General features: G+C 34.1%; 1 long non-coding RNA gene across 1 annotated transcript; it reads left to right on the top strand.

The window, feature by feature from the left end:
* The first annotated feature begins 14,634 nt into the window (after positions 1–14,634).
* LOC145100300 (uncharacterized) lies at positions 14,635–15,084 on the top strand. Its single transcript, XR_013704956.1, has 3 exons — positions 14,635–14,694; positions 14,780–14,887; positions 15,023–15,084. It is a non-coding gene; the product is annotated as an uncharacterized LOC145100300 (long non-coding RNA).
* Positions 15,085–16,808: the final 1,724 nt, after the last annotated feature.

Below are 16,808 nucleotides of genomic sequence, written 5' to 3'. Positions count from 1 at the left end.
AAACATTTGAGGCATCACACTTGAGGTGCTAGGCTCACAAAGTTCTCAAGGAATCCAAGCAACAAAAAGGTATGTTCTTCTACTAGCTATTATGTTTCAAAGTTCCCCATGTCATGCTAGTTTGGTTAAGAACCTTGGAAAATCAAATTTGCATGTATCTTAGTAAAACATAGATCCAAGGTTTCTAGGGTTGCATGTACACCTTAGGAGTGTTAGAATGCTCAAGACCCTACATATAGACCGGGAATAATGTTGACTAACCCTGAAGAGCAGACATTCACTTACACGTTACGCTTCGAATTCTTATGTTCGAATAATGAGGCTGAGTATGAAGCTCTGTTGGTCGGGTTGAAGATCGCTAAAGAAATGGGGGTAAAGCACCTAACGGTGTATTACGACTCGATGATAGTGGTAAACCAGGTAAATGGAACGTACGAAGTAAAAGATGTGTCGATGAAACAATACCTTAAGTTGATCAATAGTTTGTCATCCGGGTTCAAGGCGCTCATCATAAGTCAGGTGCCAAGGTCAAAGAACAAGCAGGCGGACGCCTTGAGTAAAATGGCCTTGGTCGCGTTCGGTCTTCTCACAAAAGAGGTACTCATCAAAATATTAAAGGGTAATAGCATTGAAGAAAAAGATGTATTCAAACTCGAAGGAGAAGAGGAGACGTGGATGAGCCCGATTATTCTCTATTTTTTCAATGGAATCGAGCAAGAAGACCATTTGCAGGCAAGGAAATAAGAGCAAAAGCACCAAATTATGTGTTGAAGCAAGAAACCCTATATAGGTGGGGAGCGAGTTCGTCGTGGTTAAGATGTGTAACATCAATAGAAGGCGAACGAAGAATCGGGGAGTTGTATGTTGGTTTGTGTGGAGCACATGAGGGGGAAAGATCCCTAACCCACAAAACCATACGGACAGGTTATTTCTAGCCGACCTTGTCTGTGGATGTAAAAAAGTGGGTAAATAGATGCAAGTCCTGCCAGCAACATTCAAACATCTCGCATGTCCCACAGACCAAAATGAAGGGAATCAAAAGCCCTTGGTTGTTTAACCAGTGAGTAATAGACATAGTAGGACCCTTTCCCGAAGCGCCGAGTTAGGTAAAATTCCTAGTGGTCGCTGTTGATTACTTCTCAAATGGGTGGAAGTAGATCCCCTTGCTCATATTACTGGAAAACATATGGCGAAATACATGTGGAGACAAATAATATGCGAGTTTGGAGTTCCATACACCCTAATTAGCGACAATGGGACTCAGTTTGTAAACGATCCCTTCAAAGGATGGTGCATGCGATTAAAGATAAGACAACAATTCACCTCAATGGCTTTCTCAGGAAAATGGGCAGACTGAGGTAACAAATCGAACTATAATCAAGGGGCTCAAAACATGGTTATCCTGGGCCAAAGGCTTATGGAGGAAAGAGCTCCATAACATCATGTGGGCATATAGAACAAGTGAAAGGAGGGCAACGAATGAGACTCCTTTCTCCTTAGTATATGGGGTCGAGGCCATCATACCACACAATTAGACATAATCACAATTCGAGTAGCAGGTTTCAACCTAAACAAAAACGATTAGTGTCTAAGGATAGCATTGGATCTGGATGAAGAAAAAAGGGAAGAGTCTGCAATCAAGCAAGCTTGTTACAAGGCAGTGGTAAAAGCATTCTACAACAAGAGGATTAGGGAAACAACATGCAAAGTCGGGGAACTACTCCTACACAAAAACGAATCCTATAGGACCGAAAGAGGAGGAAAACCGAGCGCCAACTGGGAAGGCCCGTATCGAATCAAATAGGCACGAAGGAATGGATCCTACGTTCTAAAAACATTGCAAGGAAGTCGGGTCCCAAGAAACTGGAATATGTTTAACCTAAAAAACTTCCATTTCTAAACTATGTAGGAAAAGAATAGGGAAAAGTTTTGCCATATTAAGGCCACCTTTTGAACGAATTGTAAGCCCCCATCAAACGGACTAATTTTGTTATCTCAACGTACTCATAATATAGTATGAACTTGTCTCGAGTAATTTATGATCAATTTACAAAATATATACTTTGTATCTAACGACACGATATGTCTAAATCATGGCAGGAAAATAAGCATTATTTACTCAAAGTTGGAGCCAAAACTTACAACGCGCCTAAGGCCGCTAAGTGTCTAAGTCCAGATAACACAGGGATATGTCACAAATTGACTCCCAAAATAGAGCTATCATATTATCTGATTCCAATTTCTTTCAAACATTCATAACCTGCCCAAAAAATGGACTAATTCCGCACTTTGAACGAATTGTAAGCCCCCATCAAACAAGCTAATTTTGTTGCCTCAACATACTCATAATATAGTACGAGCTTTTCCTGAGTTATTTACGGTCAATTTACAAAGTAAATATTGTATCTAACAACATGGCACGTCTAAATCGTGGGATGCGAATAAACATTATTTTCTCAAAAACTGGACGATGCATAAAGAAACAGACATACATAAAAAAAATTGTCGTCTAACTCAAAGCGAGTCACATGTGATTATTACTGATTTAAGTCAGGATCGCACCAGGCTTAAAACCGGGACAACATACGGTAAGGAATGAGCACAACATGTTGGCCCAGTGCCAATGTGCGCTACCTGTTTTAATCAATACCCGATTAAAACACACAAACCAATTGAAGAAGATGTTGGCAATAATGACCCAAACACACAAGGGGTCGACTAGTAGTTACCCCTATGCACTAACTCATAAAATAAATGCATGATACAAATAAATGTGTTCCAAAGCCACCCATGTGCAAACCATTTCTTACGAACAAAATAAAGCTTGTCATCATGCCGATCATCTAAAACACAAGCGAATAGTTCATACATCACAAGCCAAAGAAAAAAAAGCAAAAGTATAAGAAAAATATTATTCAGATACTTAAGTCCATCAAACATACATGCAAATCAAACAAACTAAACCCCTTCGTCAGCTGGTCTCGGCCCAACCCCCTTGCCGATCAGCTCCTTAAGCTCGGATACACCAATATCCCCTTCCCTAAGTTGTTTCAAGAAGGAAATGTCCTCCACCACAAGAGATAGAAACCAATTATGAACCATCCCCAAGGCATCCAGTTATTCATACACGGGCACAACAGAAGCGACCTGGGACAAATATCGACTCTTTATTTCAGCACAACCCTTATAAAGCCCATATTGAATACAAGTAGTCTGGACCCTTACGTTGGATTAACCGTATTCAGGGGACCGCAACAAGTGAAACAATGTGCCCAGAACCCCTTATTTTATCAACCAAGATACATCGTATAAGCTCTCCTCCAACAACAGACGACATCGGCTTAATTCCTCGGACATCACCATATTATCACTCTCGGGACTAACCATTCGATGATCGGCGGCAAGACCTGCAACCAGTAAATGTTCCACATGACCCAATAGCTCACCCAACTTCACCTTGTTAGCCGACAACTCTTCTTGGACACATAAGAGTTCAAACTCCAACGAGCTTACAACTTTTTCCTTTTCACATACTAACAATTGTAGATCCCCTTCCTCCTTACATTTCTCAGCCTCTAAAAAAAAGACAACATCTCTTGTTCCAAAGAAAGTTTACCAGCCATAGCTTCTCTAGTCTTAACCTTAACCTCTGCAACTTTGCGACGAAGATCAGAATTCTCCAATTCCAAAAACTAGATGTGTAGTTGGGACTTCTTCAACTATTCAGAAAGAGAAGTGACTTCTTTCTCATCCGAGGAATTCTGTCCCAAACAAAACAAAACTTTGTCAATTGAGGCCTTACATCGAGAAAGGTCATCATTTAATCGTTTCCTCCCGTCCAAGGTAGACATGTCTCTTAGATCCCCCTTTGAAAGTGGCAAGGAATAAAGAGAAATAGTTGTAGTTGCTAAATTTGTGGAAGGAGAGTGAGGTAGCCCTATTTTATCGGAGAGATTTTGGGAGGAGAGGACAATTCTATCATGAATGAAGTTTTACTTCCCACATTCCCAATAATAGGAGTTACTTTATCAACCGAGTTCCATATAGAAATTTCAACACTTTTCAAAACAACAATCCCGAAATTAGGAAAAACATCTTGGTGAGTGCCATGAATATAATCAGACAAGGTAAGGCCATCATCTTTCACATAGGAACCGGATACAACTGAATCGAACCCAACATCGAAAAGTTGAAGATCACCTAGGAGGCGTCAAAGTAATCAGACAGACCAAAAATAAATTTGTCAATAACATTACCTGAGTTCGGTGGAAGACAAGGGAGTATTAAACCTTAAAGGTTACCGAAGAAGAGTCATCAGGCCCAAAGAGATGAACATCGACCGTCATGTAAGTAACTGAAGTAAGAGGGGGAACATAGGGCTCGAATGGTTCGTTAGAGTCACTCGTTAAAGCGGAAGGATCAATGGGAGAGTTTTGAGTCGGAAGAACAAACACAAGTCCTTTAACCAAATCATCCTTCTCTTTTATGTACCCGACGAATTAGAGGAGGTACGTTAATGGGAACGAGAAGGCTTAGGCATGAATTTAATCGACATAAATGGTTCATTTGGAGAAGTGGTTGGGTCAGGCAGAACGACCTCTCGACGAGAACCCCCTTCATCCCCTGAAGGTCTATCTAAGACTCGATCTGGATCCACTAATAACTATGATTGAAATCGACTTGCTTTGGAATCATTTGAGTGATATCTAAGAGGAATTTCCTAAGGTTGAGTTCTGATTATGAAACCTCACCTTTTAAAATAGAAATAAAAGGGATTTCCCACCCCTTCAATGTCAAAGCAAGCCTCTTGCCTCTTGCCTCCAAATACGAGGTTAACCCAGAAATCCCTAAAACAACCTTCATGGGATCTTCCACCTGATAACATGAGCAAATTATACTTGATTGATCTATTCCTCGTTTGGAGGAAGGTCTGGTTGTCACACCCCTGAACCAGACGACGGAAAAGTCCGAGGGATCTTGTGACTCAAATTGAATACCATCACAATTAATATACATTAATCATAACATAATTCATCACCATGCATTTAAATATTACAACTGATATTGTTTACATTCAGTACATTGTTTTAGACATTACAAATCCATAACATAACTGTCTGACGGATAATCTAAGCAAAACACCATGACATTTCTTCATACTTATTCTTTGGCTTACCTGTTACCTGAGAATACAAGTTATTTTGGAAAACATCAACATATGAAATGTTGGTGAGTTCATAAGTAATGTTATGGTAAAATGATTTGGTGAAGTTTGAAAAACCCAGAAAATCCGATATTTTCTGAAAAAAAGATATTTGTTTATAGAAAGTGTGAAGATCCGTAAATATGCTTGTTGATTTTCAAAACATGTTTAATTGTTGAACTTTGTATACGTCACACAAGTGAAAATGTTGAACTTCCCGGGAAAACCCGATGTTTTCCCAATACGTAAATTACATGACTTGTTTATTGTTATACCGATACGACGAATGTTTTTTATTACCCACGTGACATTGGATTAATTAGGGTTTGTGAGTCGTTACAATCACACATTTAAAGAAATGACTAGTTTATAACTACAGATTACGAACGATCCTTAAGGCGTCGTCCGTACTACTCACTTAATCCAACCACCCTGTTTTCTCCTGATTAACGCCATGAATCTGTTTACTTGATTTCTCATAAGCCCAAAAATCGAGGAAAAAGGAGGGTACGAAGCCCCCTTTACTTCCATGAGTTATTCCAGGCTATCGGGAATGCGAAAGGCACTTAACCCCACTCGCATTTGACTTCTCGACCTCGCTAGCAGTACTAATGGCCCATTAGGGCCCAATAACATGTTAGAGCTATTGAAAGTCCTTTTACGTGGAATTGGGTCATAAAAGGCCCAATATCGTGTAAGCGTATTCCCTTTGGTCCCAAAGATCATGTTGATGGGCTAGCAAGGCCCAACGAGCATGATTTGAAACTTCCAAGCCCAAAGTTTGTATATTGACTTATCATAGTTAACGCGTGTTTAACGAATTGTTTTGGTTTAACGATTTTGTTTTGTTATTGATTCGGGACCGAATCAATTCGTTTTGTAACGATATGTTTTATTGCAAGTGTATTTGTTTTCCATTTCGTCGGTAGTCGTGGGTTTTGTATTTTGTATTATTGAATTTATTTGTTTGAAAATGGAATTTGGTCCTTTTATATAAAAGTATTTCATTTTTAGTCCTTAAAACACTTTTCTTGACAATTTTGTATACTTTATTTGATGAAAACACATTTTTAACCCAACGTTTGTTTAGTTGACAGCTTCAACCCCTCTAGAATAGTGATTTTCGGTTAAGGACTCATTTTTCACAACTTTTACAATTTTAGCCCAAAATCTGAAAAGTTTGCATTTTTAGTCCTTTCTGATAATGAAAAGCATTTTTGAACCTTATAAACATTTTGTTATGCTAATTACCCCCTGTTTTACAGAAAATTGCATTTCCAGCCCCTCAACTTGTAAAATTTCGCATTTGGAGACTTATTGGGCCGAAAAGCCCATAGTTAGCCCATTAGGTTAAAAATTTACATTTTAAGTCCCTAGAAATTTCTAATATTCAGAAAAATATGCATAGAAACTGTTTTGAATCTTTTTAACCTTCAAGAACCGTGACTTGTTGATTTTTACCCCAAGTTTGTATTTTTGGCACTTTAAGCCCAAAAATGAGTTTTATGTTATAGTATGTTTATCACAACCTTGTTAACTCATTTTTCTTGACTTGTTTAGTGTAAAATAGCTTAAGATATGTTTATTTCCTTTTTCATGTCTTAGATCTCGGTTTTACACCCTTTTTGGTTAGCACAATCATCACATAACACATGAAATCACACACATACATGCATCAAATCACACATAGCATACATACACACACAGATCTACACATTTTCTTGTATTCTCCCCCATAAAACTTATGAAAACCGAAAAGAAAGGGGGTATGAAGCTCACCTTGAGTGTGGCTTCGGTTTTTGATGGAGAAGATGATGAAAATTTGATCCTAGCAACCTTTCTTGGAGGATCTCGAACTTAGATGCTTCTAAGGTGCAAGATCATGAGTTTGAATGAATTAAGAGATGATTTTTGAATGAAATGAAGTAGCTAGATTATGAATTTAACGTCAACTTACCTTAGATGATGTGTTTGTGGGTTAAATCTCCTTGGAAACTTCCTTAATCTCGAAAATATGGAGAGGAGTGGAGAGAGTTTTCTTGAGAGAATTGTGAGTGAAATGTGTGTGTGCTTGGGTTCGACTGAGAGAAAGAGAGAGGAGAAAAGAGAGAGAGTGATTGCATGGAAATATGGGAAATGCATGGATATATGAGTCATTTTTGCATGGAAATCCTTTAGGCAATTGTGAGGTGGCATCCAAGAGTCAACTCTCCTTTTTGGGTTGGGCTTGGGCCGAGAATGGAGAGGGAAAAAGAAAAGGATTGGGCCTTGTATGCTTAAGCCTATTTTATGGTTATGTAGAGTGATGTTTGGGAAAAATAAATATAAATATGATTTTTATGACCTATTAGGGCTAAATTAGGTTAATTATGGCCCAATACGGTCCATTTAAATATTTTGTTTCATTCTAGGCCCAATATGGCCCAAAATATTAAAATAAATGAAAGTGGGTCCAAATAGAAGCCATTCAAGAGTCCTAAGCCCATGATAGTCCAATTTGAAGCTTATTGGTCCATTGGGCCCAATAAGAAAATCCTAGTCCAAAATGGACTTAAACAAGGATTTCTAAGGTTTCCAATTGTTTGTTGGCTATTTGCAGTGCATGTATGATGTGTTTGATTGAGATTTTGTTGTTAATGAATAAGCATCTTACATGCTTTCCCATTGTTGGTTTACATTTGTTATCATTGTTCAATGTTTACAAGGCTTCAAATTCCTAGTTGTGACACTGGTTTCGGATTAGTAAGACGCCTTGAAGTCTTCCTAAAGTGCATGGGAAACGGAAAGGCAGAAGAGTCTGCGAAAAAGAATTCCTCTTTCCATAGCCTGATAGAATCTAGGAGTCCCATACAGATGTCAACTACCCCGAGTTGGCAGGAAAAAGTAACTCAATCTCTAATTGAGGTCGTACAGTAGAAGTAGTAAAAGATATCCACGTCTGGAGCAATATCTAAGGCCTTACAGAGAATTAAGAAGCCAATGATCTTATGAAAACCTTTTAGACTCACCTGAGTAACATGAATCTTGTAAACTCGACATACGTCACCAATGAAAGATGGATGTAGAAACCTTAAGCCAACAAGGAGAAACTAAACATAAAATTCCAGTTGACGATCCCTTATGTCACGAACGGTGGATTCCAAAGGGCCCACTAAGGGAAGAAATTCATACGAAATCCTATACATATTTATGATCTATTCTAGGAAATCATGACTCACAAATGATGGGATAGACTCTACGTTGGTTTTCACCATCGAAATCCTAACTATTTTTGTTGAAGAAAAGATAACAAAAGAGAAAGCGTACGAAGAACCAAGGAAGAGGTCGAATTGTCTCCATTTTAAAGGGTTAAAGGAAATGCAAGGGTTATCCTAAGGATGAGAGAAGTTAGAGAAGTGACAACCCATTAATGTCGATTTCCAGTGTAATAATCACTTTGAAAGATAGGGTCATAGAAACGAGGTCGTCCGAATACATTAATTTTAACTCAGTTTAAAAATCGAGTCAAAACTAGGGATGCTTGATGACGTATGTAGAAATCCGGAAGGTTTCCCCAGTTCGACCTCGGTGTAAAGGCGACCCGGGTAATATCCACTAAGCGTTGGGACGGGTTAGGCAATTTGTCCACCTTTGAAAACCGTCCCATCAATGTACTGTCGGACCTAGGACATGTGTGCAAAATCGGGTGATCCGCTTATAAAGGACGATGAGGTAAACATTCAATGCATTCACTTCCAATCTGTCATTTTTGTCTAGTTTAACTTTAGCCTCACGCTACAAAATACTTACTCTTGCATTGGATAGGTTTCGGGGATTCCCCGGAATCGATCAAACATTTCTTTTTGTTGCTATAGCTTCCGGAAGCCGGACTAACTTCCTCTTGAAGTCCTCAAAATGAGAGTTGGGAGCAACAGTTTCCATCGCATAATATTCCACCAAAAGCTAGATTTTTTGATGTACCTTCCCTTCTGATTGACTTCTCGAGTTTGCTTATCTCCATGAGGATGTGCACGATGTTTCTAGCAGTGTTGAAAAACAAAAGCGAGAAAAGAGTTGCCAACAAGGATAGTGACATCAATGCCATACACCTTGTAGTTTTATGCTATCCCACAATAGAGGTCTTTTATATCCATGGATTGAGAATTGAATTCATTTGGATGAACACGTCGATCTGAATTAATAGACTATATTAAACAACACCAACAGTCAATATATGATTTCCCCGACAGAGATGATTTCCAGTTTTAGTTTTGCTGTGGAACCGAGCAGTAGAGATAATTTTCATTCTTCTTATTTTTTATTTTATTTTGAAAACCTAAAATAAAAAAATGATTGTGGGCTACAACTTTAAACTCAATTCCACTATCGAGTGTCTATCACATAACTGCCAACTTTCGGCATGACAATGGACTCATCCCCGCTGATGAAGGCAATACACACCGCCGATCAGGGCAATACACAGATAGGCCTCACTCGACCTTTGCCATCAAGTTCATCAAATCTAATTGGTATTGTAGAGGTTCACACAATTCTAGATAAGTTAACCTATTGACAATATATATTATTCTTATAATAACATAAAGCTAACAATTAATCAAAGAGGTAGTAAAAATATTCGTTAAAAGATTAATAAGATATCTAATAGTCTTTTAGGGTGATATGAGTAGAAGTATCCCAACCTACACTACCCATATCAACTTTCTCTGAAATATTTTTCCCATCTTTCTCAACCTACGACACATGAAAATAACATTTTTTCTAATCCACTCACCTAAAAACAAATAAAACAACGTAGGATACAAGTTCATAAGCTCATGCTCTTTCAAAAAAAAGTTCATAAGCTCATAGTATAAGAAAAGATATATATATATATATATATATATATATATATATATATATATATATATATATATAGAGAGAGAGAGAGAGAGAGAGAGAGAAAATCAAGCAGGTTCCCTAAGTTGTTGAAGATAGCAAATCAATGGTACCTCCATTGGAGGGGAAACGATCTTGAAGGTACCCCCGGTACCTCTATCCCAAACACAAAAAATACTTACTACTTTATTCACCTTTAGGGGTGGTAGGAATTGATAACCACTCAACCCACTCTCACATTAGTTTTTCCTTATTTTTTTTTCTTTTATCTTTTTTAACTCACAACGAATGAAACTAACATCTTTCCTAACTCACTTAACCTGCTTAGCATACCGTTATTTTTAATAATTATAAATGTACGAATTAATTCATAAAAACGAAACATCAATTATATTTGATAATATTATACTTCTGTAAGTTAATATATATATAGAGGAGGGTTCAATTGAGGAAAAAAAAGGTTGAGAATAGGGGAACCATTCTCAGCCAATAATTTAATGAGCTTAAAAAACGCACGGTGGCAAACTTGTAAATAATCCAAATACATTAATGAGCGGTGACAAATTTGTAAATAATCAAAAAACATTAAACCGTCAGGGCACTTGAGTAATTTGATATCACGTCAAATCTCGACAGAAAAGCTCCATTTCCCTTTTCGATACACCATAACTTGAAAACCATTTGAAGAACAATCGACAAGAAGAAGCACATTTGCAGAAGCATCAAATAACATAAACAAAGAAAAATGTCTTCCGATGGAAACATGAACGAGACCATTTCCTCACTCTTGACAATGAAAGGTAACCATCGGCGTTTTTTCTCGAGTTTTTAACGATTTCGAATCATTTCTAAAATTATCACTTGATTACTTGAAATTTCTCGTAATGTTCGAAAATTATTAGTTGATTTATAACTAAAAACATTGTTTTCACACTGTTCATTCTTCAAAAAAGGTTGTTTACTTCAATTTTACTTGAAATTTATGATACTCGTTCATTCTCGTAACCCTCCTTCGTTATTACTTTATTTACTTGAAATTTTTGTAAGAATCATCCATTATTATTTGATATATAAATGATTTTACATCATCTCTTCATTTTTCATCTTTATTCAAAACTATTCTGTCAAAATACAAACGTTACTTAACATTTTGCTTATGTTTTCCTAATATTAACTACTTACCCTTACAGAAACGACATCAACAGTGAAGAATACATATAACGAAAACCAAGAACAAATCAAAAAGGTAAATAAAATATGTTTTGTTTACTTCTGAACACAAGCAAAACTAATATTCATTCGTGAATATGTATAGCTTGCTGCCATACATACATTATTAATATGTGAATACAATAAGAATTACTTACGTATGTTCTATTCACATATGAATATAACAAAACATATTCATATGTGAATAAAGAAAATATGAATACATATGTTTTATTCAAATATTCATTCATGAATATATATGTTACATTCACATAGAACATAACTTACTGCCATACATACATTATTCATATGTGAATACAACAAGAACTACTTACATATGTTCTATTCACATATGAATATAACAAAACATATTCATATGTGAATAAATAAAATATGAATACATATGTTTTATTCAAATATTCATTCGTGAATATGTATGTTATATTCACATAGAACATAATTTGCTGCCATACATACATTATTCAAATGCGAATACAACAAGAATCACTTACATATGTTCTATTCACATATGAATATAACAAAACATATTCATACGTGAATAAAAAAAATATGAATACATATGTTTTATTCAAATATTCATTCGTGAATATGTATATTATATTCACATATGAATAGAACATAGCTTGCTGCCATACATACATTATTCAAATGTGAATACAACAAGAATCACTTACATATGTTCTATTCACATATGAATATAACAAAACATATTCATACGTGAATAAAAAAAATATGAATACATATGTTTTATTCAAATATTCATTCGTGAATATGTATATTATATTCACATATGAATAGAACATAGCTTGCTGCCATACATACATTATTCAAATGTGAATACAACAAGAATCACTTACATATGTTCTATTCACATATGAATATAACAAAACATATTCATACGTGAATAAAAAAAATATGAATACATATGTTTTATTCAAATATTCATTCGTGAATATGTATGTTATATTCACATATGAATAGAACATAGCTTGCTGCCATACATATATTATTCAAATGTGAATACAACAAGAATCACTTACATATGTTCTATTCACATATGAATATAACAAAACATATTCATATGTGAATAAAAAAAATATGAATACATATGTTTTATTCAAATATTCATTCGTAAATATCAAACTCATTTATCTTCTACTTACTATTGAATGAAGGTAAGAACACTAACATTTCCGATAAAGATTCACCAACAATGAGAGAAACAAGATCAATGTAGAAGAGGAAAAATGCGAAAGGTACAAAATTCCTATCATATCTAATATATTCATATATAATAAAATTGTATATATTAGTTATATTTTTGAAATAAATAAATATTAATAAATCAACGAGCATATATCATATTCATATATCAGTAACTTATTCAAATATTATATGTTTTCATTTCCCAGATAAAAAAGAAACAAAAGTACCAAAGAAAATGAAGCATCAAAGCAGGAAAAGTCCATCAAAAAGGAAAACTCCTGAAAAACAACAACTACAAGATCCAGACTCTGATTTTGAAAGTAGTCATCCATCGAAGAAGGCAAAAAAAAGGAGTCACCAATCAAAAAATACAGAAAAAAAACCAATGGTAAAAGAATTTTACTCAATGAAAAACAGATGTTCACCAGAGGCATTACTATCTATAATCCTTGGGATGAGCAAAGAACAAAAAGAATCTGTAAGATCTATGGGTTTTGGAGCTTTGTTAAAAATGAAAATCACGGATATACCACTGAAGCTGGGATTTTATGTTCTTCAAAAATTTGATTCTGAGAGAATGGTGATAGATATTGAAGGAAAGGAATTGAAAGTAACAACAGAGTTTATTCATGACATGTTAGGCATACCAATTGGTGGAACCAAACTTACACAACTGGATCAATGGCCTAAGGATGATACAAGTTATGATGAATGGAAGCAACAATTTAAAAAAGATTCAATCATCCGACTGAGTGCAATCAAAAATGTTATTGTTTCTACCACACAAGCTGATTTCAATTTCAAATTGAACTTCTTAGTTCTTTTTGTCAACACTTTTTGCGAGTCAACATCAATGGGAAGATGCAACCTGTTTCCCTTGAGTTATATTTCAAGAAAAACAGATATCAGCAACATAGACTGGTGCAGCTATGTTTTGGACTGTCTTGTCAGAACAAAAAACTCATACATACCATACTGAGATAACAACTTCTTTGTTGGACCTTCAGCTTTCTTGGTGGTAAGTTATTATAATGTTTATACTCAATTTTTAATAATATTGATTATTCATAATCTAATAGCAAATATTCATATATGAATAAGAAAAATATATTTGTTCACACGTAATGCTTTACATTACTTATTCATTTATGAATAAGTAAAAAATAATATTACTTGTTCATATATGAATATCAATTATTTATCATTTATGTGCAGTTGTTCTATGCTAATAACATCCACTCGGAAGCTTTAACGGTAACACGTAAATGTCCAACAATTTGTTATTGGAGTTCAGAGAAGATTAGATATCGAGAGACATTTGAACAAGAAAAAGGTAGATTTGGAGTTGGAGAATTAAACGAAGAATTTGTTAATGAACAAAATGAAGGAGATACAGATCTCGAAGACAGTGATTCTGATAAAGATGAAGATCATTCTGTTGAGGTAATTAGTTTTAACATGTTAATAATATATGATTACATTAAATTATTATATTAAATTCTAATCATATACTTTTTTTTGTTACATAGGCATATGAATCAAAAATATCAAAAATGATTAATAGTTTTGAGAGGATGAAGGAAAAGCTGAATTCAAAGCTTAATGATGCGATGACAAAGTTCCCTGAAAAGGAAAGTTTTAGAATTTTCAAAGAAAAGATGAAAAATATGATTGTTGAAGAAAAACTGAAATCACAACACTTTTTAATTTTCCAATTAATGAAATTGGAGTTGAAGGAATCAATTTGACACCAATAATGGGTCAAAAAACAAATGATCAAACTGAAAATGAAGATAAAGAGGGAAATGGTGAAGAAGACAGTGATAATGGTGCAAGTCAACCAGAAGTAGATTATTTGATTGATTCAAATGAAGCAGATAATGAAGGAATAAGGAATGATGCAGATAATAATCAAAAAGAAGGTGAAATTGGAGTAAAAGAGAAAGATGGAAAGAGGAATGAAAATCAGAATGATGAAGAGGAAAAAGATGATCATGCTGAGGAAACAAATAATCATGAAGAGACTATTCAACAAACTCAAAATCAAAATTTGTTGGATAAAGTTGTTGACAACATTGTGGACAATGTCTTTGGAATTGGAGTTTCAAGTTTAAATATTCAAGAAGATGAAATCTGGAATCACCCTGAAATGAAAACTATTTTCGATAATATTGATATAGGTAAATTTTGTCTTAATTTTATTTTAAAAAAATATATAAAAATATCAATACACAATAACAATTTTGTTTGTTAAATTTTGACCAGGGTCACCAATGAGTACAGGTAAAACTAATACTCTTGCAGAAAAGGAAAAATCAGAAGGTGTACATGAACAAGGAACAAAAGTTGAAAAAACAAAGGGAGATGATACAGGTAAATGAATGATTTAGAATATATTACAATATTTATATTGATTTTTTTAATAACATTGTTTATTCATAAATGAATAATATACTATATAAATGAATAAAAAATAAAAAATATTCATATATGATGTATATGTTTCAGGCAAGGAAAACTCTGAAGATAGAAATGAAGGAGGAACGGAAGCTAAGAACACGAAAGATGGAGGTGAAGAAAAACAAACAGAAATTGAAAAAGGAAATGCAGAAGATAGAGGTAAATAGTTGATTCACTAATAAATGAATATAGTAAGTTTTATTATTCATACATGAATAACACAATATATGAATAAATAAAAAATATAGTATTACTTATTCATAAATAATGATATGTATTACTTATTCATAAATGAATACATTACTTATTCACATATGAATTACTTAATCACATTTCTTTATCTTTCAGGAAAGAAAAAGTCAGAAAATCAAAAAAAGAAAGGAGAAAAAGCTGACAAGACAAAAGGAAATAAAGGAGGTAACAATTTGGATAAACATTTCAAAATATAAACTCAAATATTATAATTAACGTACAACTATTTATATGATAAATCTCCTGGCATGCAGATACTCATCCAAGCTTTAGTCTAGATCTCAATCAAGATTCAAATCAAACTTCAAGTAAAAAATCTAATGAATCTTCACCAAAAAAAAGCACTTACAAAGAAACAAATCAAAGACGACCATCAGAAGGTTGTTATCATATTAGCAAAGAAAAATGTTCTTAATCCAAATCCAATCTATGTATCAATTCCTATTGAAGCAGGACCATCAAAGCATGATCTGGATCAACCAAGAGAGAAGAAGCTTGCTGATGCTTTCAAATCACCTTTCAAATGCAGAATAACAGACATAAAACCCAAACTGACACATCAGGAGAGTATTGTATGTGAATGGTTGTTCAACTTACAAGGCAATACATCGTAAGTAATTTTATTTTTATATTCATATATTATTATTATATAGATAATAATCTATGACATTTTGATTATATATTTGCAGAGATGTGGTTGTCCAGACAAAATATGGCCAGATAGTAGAAAGAGGAGTTATGGAAAGTCCATATGCAAACACAAAGATTTTTGGAGAAGTTTTAGACACTTGGTATGATTTACTTAACCACCAAGAACTGGAAAAGGATTTTGGAAATTCACCATACAGACACTTCTTGAAAGTTGGAGTTTCTGTAAGTTTATGTTCTAACCTTAATTCCTTCCTTATTAATAAATGAATACACCAATATGATGTATTCATTTATGAATATTATATTTTTTTACAACTTAAATTCACATATGATTATACAAATATGATGTATTCTTTAACATAATTATATATATTCAATCGAAATTCACATATGATTATATTGGTTACAGACTGCTTATCTAACTTCAACATTGTCTGATGAAAGAAAGTATGAAAAATTCAAGGAGAACTTTCATGACAGTACCAATGGGTACAAAAAAATCTTGAACATAAAAAATATTGACATGGTATGTTAATTAAATTTGTGTTTTTTTTATATATTTTTTATCAACAAAATACTTACCATTATATACATAAAAACAGGTATTCTTTCCAGTTGTTAGAAGTGCTCACATTTTTGTGATTGTCTTCAACTTAAAGAAACCGTCAATTGAAATTCTAGACAATAGTGCAGTTGAGGGGGATTATGAAGGGAAATACGGAGTAATAATGAAACCTTTGGAATGTACCCAGTTCACAACAACATAAAAGAACCAATTTATTACATATCTAACTTTTATTTTATTTAGTGATCAGAAAAATTTGTTTGTGAGATACTTTAAAGAAATAAACCATCCAAGAGCAAATGTAATCTCAAAAGAAAGTATCAAACCCCAACGACTTGAAATGTCATGGAGAACAGTTAAAAACAA

Source organism: Lactuca serriola, chromosome 4, assembly GCF_051521515.1.
Source record: "Lactuca serriola cultivar US96UC23 chromosome 4, Lser_US96UC23_V15, whole genome shotgun sequence".
In the NCBI taxonomy this organism is placed as follows: domain Eukaryota; kingdom Viridiplantae; phylum Streptophyta; class Magnoliopsida; order Asterales; family Asteraceae; genus Lactuca; species Lactuca serriola.
The sequence above is the reverse complement of the archived record's forward strand: the minus strand, read 5'-3'. Positions and strand labels throughout refer to the sequence as shown.